The 9,806-nt window shown below is 41.8% G+C and overlaps 1 long non-coding RNA gene across 3 annotated transcripts; it reads right to left on the bottom strand.

Annotated features, from left to right (window-relative positions):
• Positions 1-1,461: 1,461 nt before the first annotated feature.
• LOC309719743 lies at positions 1,462-9,158 on the bottom strand. 3 transcript variants are annotated; one of them, XR_014280305.1, is made up of 4 exons: positions 8,814-9,158; positions 7,258-7,310; positions 7,141-7,172; positions 1,462-2,531 (listed from the first exon to the last, which is right to left on the bottom strand). It is a non-coding gene; the product is annotated as an uncharacterized lncRNA (long non-coding RNA). The 3 variants fall into 3 exon arrangements; XR_014280306.1 differs by lacking the exon at positions 1,462-2,531 and adding an exon at positions 2,539-2,764; XR_014280307.1 differs by lacking the exon at positions 1,462-2,531 and having other exon boundaries at positions 2,775-7,172.
• Between the last annotated feature and the right edge of the window lie 648 nt (positions 9,159-9,806).

Below are 9,806 nucleotides of genomic sequence, written 5' to 3'. Positions count from 1 at the left end.
CCATTCTTTAAGCATCGGTTCAAGCACTGTTTAAGCACCGGCACCGTTTCAAAAGTACCGGTTTGGCACCGGTATCGGATGAAACCTAAACTATACCCATCCCTAGTGGTGAGAGGATTTACAGATATGTATTAATATGTTTGGTGATAACACCGTGGTGAGATGTCCCGCCTAAAAATTGCACAAAGTTATTAACTGTGTGTCTTGTATGTGTTGTTGTTTCGAGTTTTTGTTTCTTTATTTCTTTTTTAATTTGTTTGCATGTCAAACTAAGCTAATGAGCTGCTAGTAGCGTCCTTTAATTACTCCTTTAATTTTCCGTGTTTTTCATCTTTTCCGATGCATCTAGTGATCAAGATCCAGGTTATAATCATGCTAATTCATTTGGTGCTTCAAAAAACTAACACACATTAATCTCTAATGTCAGTCCATGAAAATAATTTAACACTATTTTAATTAAGTGCAGCTAAAATTACTCATTTATTTATTTAGCTTCAACTTGCTGCTAATTGGTAACCAGTGAGAGTGTGTAGGACTGTAAGTCATTTAGCTGAGTAGCTTTTTATTCCAAGTACCTTTTAATGATTTGAGCAAATATTTTGCTTTTCTTTTAGCCTTGTTTCTGCCTCGTTGCATATTATGTGAGCAACACAGCAGCAACCTGCAACATTTTCTGTTTCCTTGTAACCTTAATGGAAAGCTTTTATTCCTGACAAGTATCTGCTGCTATCTCTGTTCTTATATCTAAATAATTCAAATTTAAAAAAAAAAAAACTGTGGGAAATGAATTCAAACTAACTTTCGGAGAGTTTCTGTCACATTTATTGCTAGCACCTCTTTCACCTCTTGTGGATCAAAGAAAAACATTTCCAAAAATAAAATGCAGGTCACACTTGTGGAGTTTCACTCTGTGATGGGGATCCTAATTGTGTCGATGTGGTCTCATTTGCTTCTAATTTGAATATAGAGGCTTAATTCGTAAACCCATGTGATGTTCTCCGAAAGCCAAGTCTTCTGCACTCTGCATCACCTTTCACATTAATTCATTGGGGAGTGTGTTTGTGTTTGCTCAGTCTCTCGTGGCTGACCGGTACTGTCCATTTCTCATCACTTTTATCTCTGACATCCACTTTGAACACAGCCAGCCAATTAGATCTGGCACAGTTATTAAACAAAAGACCTCGCTTCCACTCTTATCGCAGCATTCCTGTTGAGGATAAATCAGTAGCAGCTTCACTTGTGAACTCTGTGGAAGTTTATTTCCTTTAGGAGTATTTGGCTTCGAAACAAGCTTCTTGTCAGTGTCACACAGTGAGATGAGTTTAAGACACAACAGCCATTTATTCAATGCTGCTTACAATATACCTAAAAGCTGCAGAGGCCGTTTTAGAGGCCTCTGTGGGAGAGGTGCTTACTATGAAGAAGCAGACAAAACCAAGGATGGATAAGAGCAGCGTTTATTAAAATGGTCCTGTGTGAATGTGATAAAGAATAATGTTTTGATAGTAATTCCCTGAGGCACTTCAGACCTGACACCTGACAGTGATTTGATCACATTTCTGAATCTGCTGTGTTTCAAGACAATTTAAGATCTTATTTAAAAGATGTTTGACTAACATTGGATTTTTCTTCCTACTGTGCATTCAGGAATTTGGGGAAAACAAAACAGGCTCAAAAGATTCTGTTTATAAAAGCTGATTATGTCTCAGAGAAACACCCAAGGTGTCCTTTGGCCTGGAAGTTGTGGCTATATAGACATGATCTTCTTCCCAACTTCTCACGTATGATCTTTATCCTTAAGCGTCACACTTTTAGCATTCAACATTAATATTTAAACATCAACATGAATTCTTTGGCAACAGACACAGGAAGTAGATCCTCGGATGTGCCTTCTCAATAAGGGAGCAGATGTTTAGCTACCACATTAGGTCCTGGAAGATGATGGCTCCACTAGGCAGGCATGCAGGAAGATGGGAACTGGTGGGGCAGGTATTAACCTGAAGTCCACTAACACTGTTTTGTCACAGTGCTGTTGTCACTGCACCTGGTCACCACGTTGTCAACGTCCCTCCCATAGCCAAATCCATCTCCACCTGAGATGAGCCTGGTGAGTGTGGCGTCATCTGCAAAGTTCTGGAGTTTGACAGACTGGTGTCTAGAGATGCAGCAGTTGGTGTAAAGGGAGAAGAGCAGGGGATAAAGTACAGAGCCCTGAAGGCAACTGATGCTGATGCACTGAAAGTCTGTGACATGCATAGCCAGTCTCACATGCTACTTCCTGTCAGACAGGAAGTCAGTGATCCACCTGCAGATGGAAGCAAGCACATTCACCTAGGAGAGCTTGTCAGGCATCAGAGCTGGGATGACAAGATCATCACTGACTTTGTCATCTGGTGTGAACTCAACCACCTGCATCAGTTGATGTTGGTTGGCTTGACGAGAAAGCCAACACTGATTGCACAGGTGAACACGGTCCGGACATCGAGGTGGTGGACAGATACAGAATCCTGAGCCATCTTCTTAATAATAAACTGGAACAAAAAACAGTCACAACAGTTACAAGAAGGGTCAAAGTCAGCCCAGTCATCTGCTGGACGGGTTGAGGTCTTCTGGGGTGTGCACGACATTGCTAAGGATATTTTATGACACAGTGATAGCTTCCACAGTCTTTTATACAGTTGTCTGCCGGGGAGGTGGCAGCAAGAGCAGAGACCGCAAATGACTTTATAGACTGGCGAAGCCTGGTTCTGTCCTGGCTGGTGCTCTAGATCACATAGAGGAGGAGAAGGATATTAGCCAATCTAACATCCATTATGGACAACATATACAATGAATACAGTTGTTATGAAGTGGGAAACCATCCACAGAAGTCAAACCTGTTCTTGTACAAGCTGCACACATTCGTTTAACCCTATAGAGTTGTGTATTTTATTATGTGAAGTGGCCATTAGCTGTCCTGTGTCCAGTACTGGGGCAGCTGCTGGGTCAAAACCCTCACGCCAAAGGACACACTGGGCATCATCCCAAACAGTGCGTGTGCACAAATCTGAGTAAACCTTCATAATCCAAATGCCTGTTTTGTCAGATGATGTCATTCTTATGAGGGCACACTGATATAATTGTCCTCACACTGAAAGATAAAGTCCACTGAGATCTCTCAGTAATCTTTTGCAGGTTCTCCAGCGTATTAAAAAATAGGTTTTATTTCAGGCAAGAGCTTTTCAGCAAAGTTCACTGAACATTCACAGCAGTAATCGTATCTGAACCCAGACATATGATGTAAGTCTATCCTCTTAGCTTCACTGTCTTGGCGTAGTGTGGCATAGAAAGTCACTCTGTGTGCCGCTAAAACCCTTCACTGATGCTCTTTAATGATAACGTCCTCTCTCCTGATCCTGTCTTACCCTGCGCTCGCTGCCCTTTTCACAGCCTGTTCACCGGCTGGCCCTCGCCACCCAGATGATCTGATCTTACCCATCAGAGGAGCGTGCAAGGCTTGGATATTTGAGAGGGATTAACCTTTCATTAGTAGACCCTACGTCAGATGTCTTTGCATACAAGACACACACACACTGTGAAACTCGCACACAGCTACGACTCAACTTGCTGCATGAGTGGTGTCAAGATTAAAGAGCAATTACATGCTACTCCACAAATGATAGATTGGAAGTGGAGTCAATGTGATGGTGACCTACTTTGCAGAAAGAGGGAGAAGAGGGAGAGAAGACGGGGGGAGAAGGGAAGAGAGGAGGAGCAGGAAAAGGAAATGAACAGTATTTTTTAAAAATAATGAATTTTGTCTTGACTTTGTGGTCACAGAGGATAAACATGCATGTGTGAAATACACTGTACAATAATTACATGATAATACGATGAGTATAACAGAGAATAAAGAGCTTTGTGGAAAGATGACATTAGTTTCTTTCTTTTTACTGTACACATGGAAGCATGCACTGTGCTGCCTGCCTGCCTGTCCTCAGTTTAGCTTCTCATCTTCTATCTTGTCTATGTCTGTTTGTTAGGTATATGCATGAAGTTTTCACAAGGATCTCACTTCATGCAGAAGCATCTTTGTATCAGGTTTTGCCGCCCCAGGTGAACTGATGCCTTATTGCAAATATTTTTTACATCTTTGTGAGTGGTTTCACATTTTTCACAAGATTCTTGATTACAGACCCTGATTTTACTACAATGTTCCCAGTTTACTTTTTCTTTTATTCATTGTATGCACTGATCAGAATATCGCAGTCAGATGCTCTAAGATAAAGTCCACTGGCTCCATAACGCACAAAAACTGTAAGGATGCATGTGCAAGTACACAAGACATCAAAATCCTGTAACATAACGCGGAGAAAAAAGATGGAGCTTCTGCAGTGCAGACTTTCTTTATGACTGGATATGTTTGCTTTGTTTCCTGTGGAACTTGCCAATGAGATACAAAGCACTACACCCATGAGAAAGCTAATTAAACCTCAAATACACTTGCTTAATTATGCTTGCTCTCGGTCAGTCATTTGTTGTGCAAGTGCATGAAATCCATCCACACACACTTTCTAGGCTTAGTGTTGGTTTGTTGCTAAAACCGTTTGTGTGCTTATAATAAATGAGCTGTTGCAGCATGATCTGCCTCAGCCCTGTTTTTGTACACGTACATATATTTGCTGAATTTGTACCGTACAAAATATTGTGGAGACAAGAAAATTGTTACGAGACATTGTGCTTGCTTTATGTCACACAGTGTCACGAACTAGGTTTAATTTCTATACATCATCACTGTATGCAGTTACTGAATTATGACTGATGGAAAAGAGCTGAACACAGTACATGTGGAACACACACGAGCACATGCAATATTATGAAAGCTTTGCCAGCCTACAGGCACAATATTTTCACCCCTTTGTTTGCTAGAGACAGGAAGGAGCACTGCTAATGGGTTTTTGGTTTCTGTGGATTACTGAACAAGTGGTATGACCTTGTTTTTTTTCATTTGTACACATCAGCATGCCTTTCATTTCAACAATTAGATATCTCCATATTAATATGCAGGACGAGGAACAAGACGTTTGGTACTAGAAGCCTACAAATGTCCATTTGTTGTCTGCTTGTAGTCCCGATGCTAGGTTTTCTATTATCTAGATTTGTAAAGAAACAACAGGCAAACAGGAAAGCTTAGCCATTTAAAAGCTGATGTGTTGCAGGTGTGCGATGACATGGATGAGTACTCCATCAATAATGTTTGAGTTGTATCCCACAGTGGAAGTCATACTGTTTTATTTGTACTGTTGAATTGTTTCTTTTGGGTGGAATCCAATTCACACTGTCATGACAGATAAGTGGCTGCTGTACACAGAAGGAAAGTCATATGGATCATATGTTACAGAAGGATGTTCAGTTGAGGAGTATCAGTCCAGGTGAGCCATGATCAGGAAGCAGGAATGTTAGTCACAGTGACAGAAATGATCAAAGTTTAGCAGAAAGAAATCTAGCAGAATTAAAAATAGTCTGAGGGACAGGAAGAACTTTTAAAAGTTGCACTGGGGAAAAAGAAAAGCGCTTCATGCACAGATCAATCCATATTCAAATCTGCTATAGGACCCCAGTCATCTACATGCACGCCCTACTAGTCATGAGATACCCATGAGAGCCAGTGATGTTATGGAATATATGGAATATAAGGCTCACATCCAAATTCCAGCAGCTTGGCACTCTATGCATAACAAAATGAGAGCTTTATTAGTGAGTGTCAGAGTCACTGTCCATGGATGAAACAAGGAGCTTCCCTGAATACATCAGGAAGATGGTATCCCAGGACGAACAGCCTCAGACAGAAGAAGAGATGATGAGGAAGAAGAGACACCAATGACAGCTCGAGAAAGTGGCTGAGATTAAAAAAGATTACCAGTAGCTAGAGAAAACTGGCCAGAAGGATAGATCAGGGGCTTTCATCATGGCAGCACAAGAACAGATTCATGAAGGGGGGAGTGTACCACAGCAGACAGGAATCAAGCTGTGTCAATGTGCTCTTGGGAAAGTCCAAATGCAAGGTGGGACAGCGAGCAGGCGCAACCATGTGGCGACAGTAGTGTACAGGGCGATCATGGGTTAGAAATCAATCAGTGCAGGTAAGAAGGCAATGCAAAAACCAGAGCTGGCAGCAACAACAGCAAAGAGCCAAGTGAGAAGATAGAAATGTAACAGATGCTGAAGGAACTGCAACAGATGTGGACGTCCACAGTGATCCAACAGGAGCCTCATGGGCTCTGTCTACACTATCTGACACAAAACATTTATTGAAAACATCTATTTCTAGACGCTTTCTTCCGTTCCTTTCTTTCACATCACAGAGCAAAAATCATTAAATCTCCTTTACACAGATCATGAAATGGTCTCTGTGGGATTTTGAAATTTTATCTCATTACGTTTATTTTCTTTCCATATTAATTACTTCCAGCGTATCGAGGGAGGAAGAAGGAAAATAGGGCAAATTTCTCAAGTCTCATTTTCCATTTGGGCGAGCTCTGCAACAGCCAGTGGCTGTAGTGTGCGTTAGCAAAGACTCCTGTGTAATAGGGTTTGAAGTTAAGGCTCATTGCCTCCCCTGTTTCCTTAGTGTGGAACTCCCTGCAGGTCTCCAGTCCAAGTTATACGTTTTAATTTTGCAGAAAACATAAACAAATTGTTGTATAAGCGAATAAAGCAAACTGACGTTTTTTTTAAATGAAAACTTGGAAATAATTGCTGTTGTATGAGATGTTTACAACGTGCTTTTTGTGTCCTCCGTTTTGCCTTTGGTACAGAAAAGTTTGCTTTTAGAAAATGTTAACAGCCAATTATAACATTCAGCTTCAGCCTGAACCTTTTCTCTCAGTGTCTTAACATTTACAGGCTGCCATGTTTCTACAAGGCTGGCTCTCCAGCTTCCTCTCTCTCTGTGCTCTCAGGTGGAGTTGGGTAGGCCTTGGTGCCTGACCTCGCCCCTGAGTGGGGTGTTCCTGTCGCTGAGCCAGTGTGCGCACCTGTTTTCCATTAACTCATCACCTTTTGAAAATAAAAGGCTAGCTGATACTTTCACTCCTTGCTAGATTGTTTTTGCCCTTGTGGTAATGTGGTAATCAGACTCAACTCCAGTGATTATCTTACCTTTAAGCCTTCCTGACCTTGTTCTTGTCCAGCTGAAAAAAGCATAAAAAAAACGAACTGTGATTCGAGAAAACTCTGCTGGTTTCCTGGAAACGTACAAATTAACCTTAAACTTACCTGTCTACTCTTCACCTCCTTCATCTTTGGGAATCTTTGTCCACCCCCTCCACCTGTACATCCATAAAGAGTTATGAAAAAAGGACCAGAATCAATTCAAAAACACTTCTCCTCTGCCTTGTAAAAAAAGATCAAAAGAAAACAATAACGATTCTGAGAGCTTGGTTTTGGTCTTGTGCGTTCTGCTTCTGACTCCTCTCTATCCGATAATTATGAAATGCACTTTTATGGGTTGATGTTGTCTTCGCTTTGGAGCATCCTCCACCTGTACCGTGTCCCACGAAAATTCATCTCAGTCTTCAAGTCACTGCACTGCCACCCCAACTGCTGCATCAAGACGGCCACACCGAACTCTTCGCCATCGAGACTGGTGTCAGGCAAGTCTCACCCTTCATGTATCTAATACAGGGGTGTCGAACTCTACGCCTGTCCTGCAGGTTTTCAACACACCTGAATCAAATGATTAGTTCATTTCCAGGCTTCTGGAGAACTTCAAGACATGTTGAGGAGGTAATTTAGCCATTTAAATCAGCTGTGTTGGATCACATCTAAAGGCCCTCGAGGCCTGGAGTTCGACACCTGTGATCTAATGGCACTCAACTTCATCATGAAGAAAGCCCCGGTCAAGTCAGATGCAGGCATCAAATTGGACAGGAACAGTCGAATCACCGACCTTGATTTTGCGGATATCCCTGCTGGGCGAGAACGGCCAGAGAACCGGGAAAAGTCAGACTTCCCATCAGTGCTGAGAAATCAAAAACCATGCACGTCGGCGACCAGGCCGGTATGCCTAAGATCAAGACCGGTGGGCAAGACCTCGAGGTGGTTGAGAGGTTCGCATTACCTCAGCAGCGTCATCGTTTGGGGCAGAGATGCAGACGCCGATGTGAAGAGCCGCACTGGCAAGGCCTCAGTGGTATTCCAACAAATCTTACTTTTTTCATTGATTGTACTTATTTGTATTTTTGTATTTCCTTCATATATCTGTACCTGAGCTGAGGTGACGCAAAAATTTCCCCGTTGTGGGATCAATAAAGTCTTATCTTATCTCTTATCTTAAATGTGAAATAGCTGGTCAATCTCGATCAACATCAAGCTTCGTCTGCATGCCTCAATCATCATCCCAATGGCAATGTACGCTTCTGAAACGTGGAAAGTGTCAGCCAGTATTACCAGGAAGGTGGACGTCTTCCATCAACGCTGCCTTCAAAGGATAATGAAGATCTGGTACTTTGATCACGTCACCAATGAAATGGTGCTGCGACAAAGCAACCTTCCTCGCCTCAGCGTGACTATCGCACACTACCACCTTAAACTTGCTGGACACATCATCCACATGAACAACAGCCACAACCCAAAAAAGTATTCTGGCGCCAGACCTTCCTTGACGACCTCAAAGGCATCTGTTGGCATGAAGCCAAAGAGCTCACTGGAAATCGCGATTGATGGAGAGACCTTGTCGCCCAATAAACTTAATAGCATGGGTGGAAAAGAAAAAGATGTTGTCTTGGAAGTCTGTAGCAATGGAATTAAAATATTATCGTTTACATACTTACATTAGGGAGTTTAAACCCATTCAAAGAGTATAAACATCGTGGACGAGAACAGGCCCAATATCTCCAAGGTGTGCTGCAAAATATTAAAAATATTCAGCTTTGTCCTATCATAACTAGGGCTGCCACGATTACGTCGACTATTAAAATCGTCCACGACTGATTTAATAGTCGACGCGTCGTTTGAAGCTTTGTAACATCCCAAAAGACGCAGGAATAAGTAGCAGGATTTAAGAGTGTCATAATGGACTGAAACAGAAGATGGCAGCACTGCATGGACAAGGATGCCAGCTGCCGTTAAACCCCGAAGAAGAAGAAGCTGTGTCCCATAATTCATAGCGCAGCCCAGCGCAGTTGTCAACAATGGCGGCAGCTAGTTAGTTTTAATATTACTCTTATTATTCTTTCTGGGTCACAAAATAAACGTTTAACATATGTTCAGGCGAGAATGTAGCTGTGTAAACATCAAATATCGGCTCAGTTTATCAAGACACCACATATTTTCAAAAGCGCTCCGACGTTTTCGGAGACGTCAGTTACCCACTAGCTCGATAGCTAGCCGGGAGCTAGGCTCACTAGCTAGAGCCGTGAGAACACCGGACTCCCGGCAAATCGTTTTCAAACCCACCGCCATCTTTCACTACTCAGGTTAAATATATATAAGTCACTTAGATAACTTAACAATGTTATTGTTTGGCTTTTTTTAGTATTTTATTTGTTCCTGAGTAAATCTGTTTGGCTGAGATTAAAGTTATAGTTTTCACACAGCTGAATAAAGCTGATTATCAGAAGTGTGAGATGCTCGAGAATATACTCCAGTGTCCTGTTATATTTTAGATAGCAAGGAGCAGACGGCTGAGTTTATTAAACTTCACCGAAACAATCTGCAGATGTCATTAAAATTTAATAAACTATCATCTTGTCTTTATTTTTAGTTAGCACATACCTTAAACACTTCAAGCTGTAAGCTAATGATAGTTATATAAGAGCAGATGC

Source organism: Aulonocara stuartgranti (genome assembly GCF_965226115.1).
Source record: "Aulonocara stuartgranti genome assembly, chromosome: 12".
Lineage (NCBI taxonomy): Eukaryota > Metazoa > Chordata > Actinopteri > Cichliformes > Cichlidae > Aulonocara > Aulonocara stuartgranti.
This window is presented reverse-complemented; position numbering and strand designations above follow the sequence as displayed.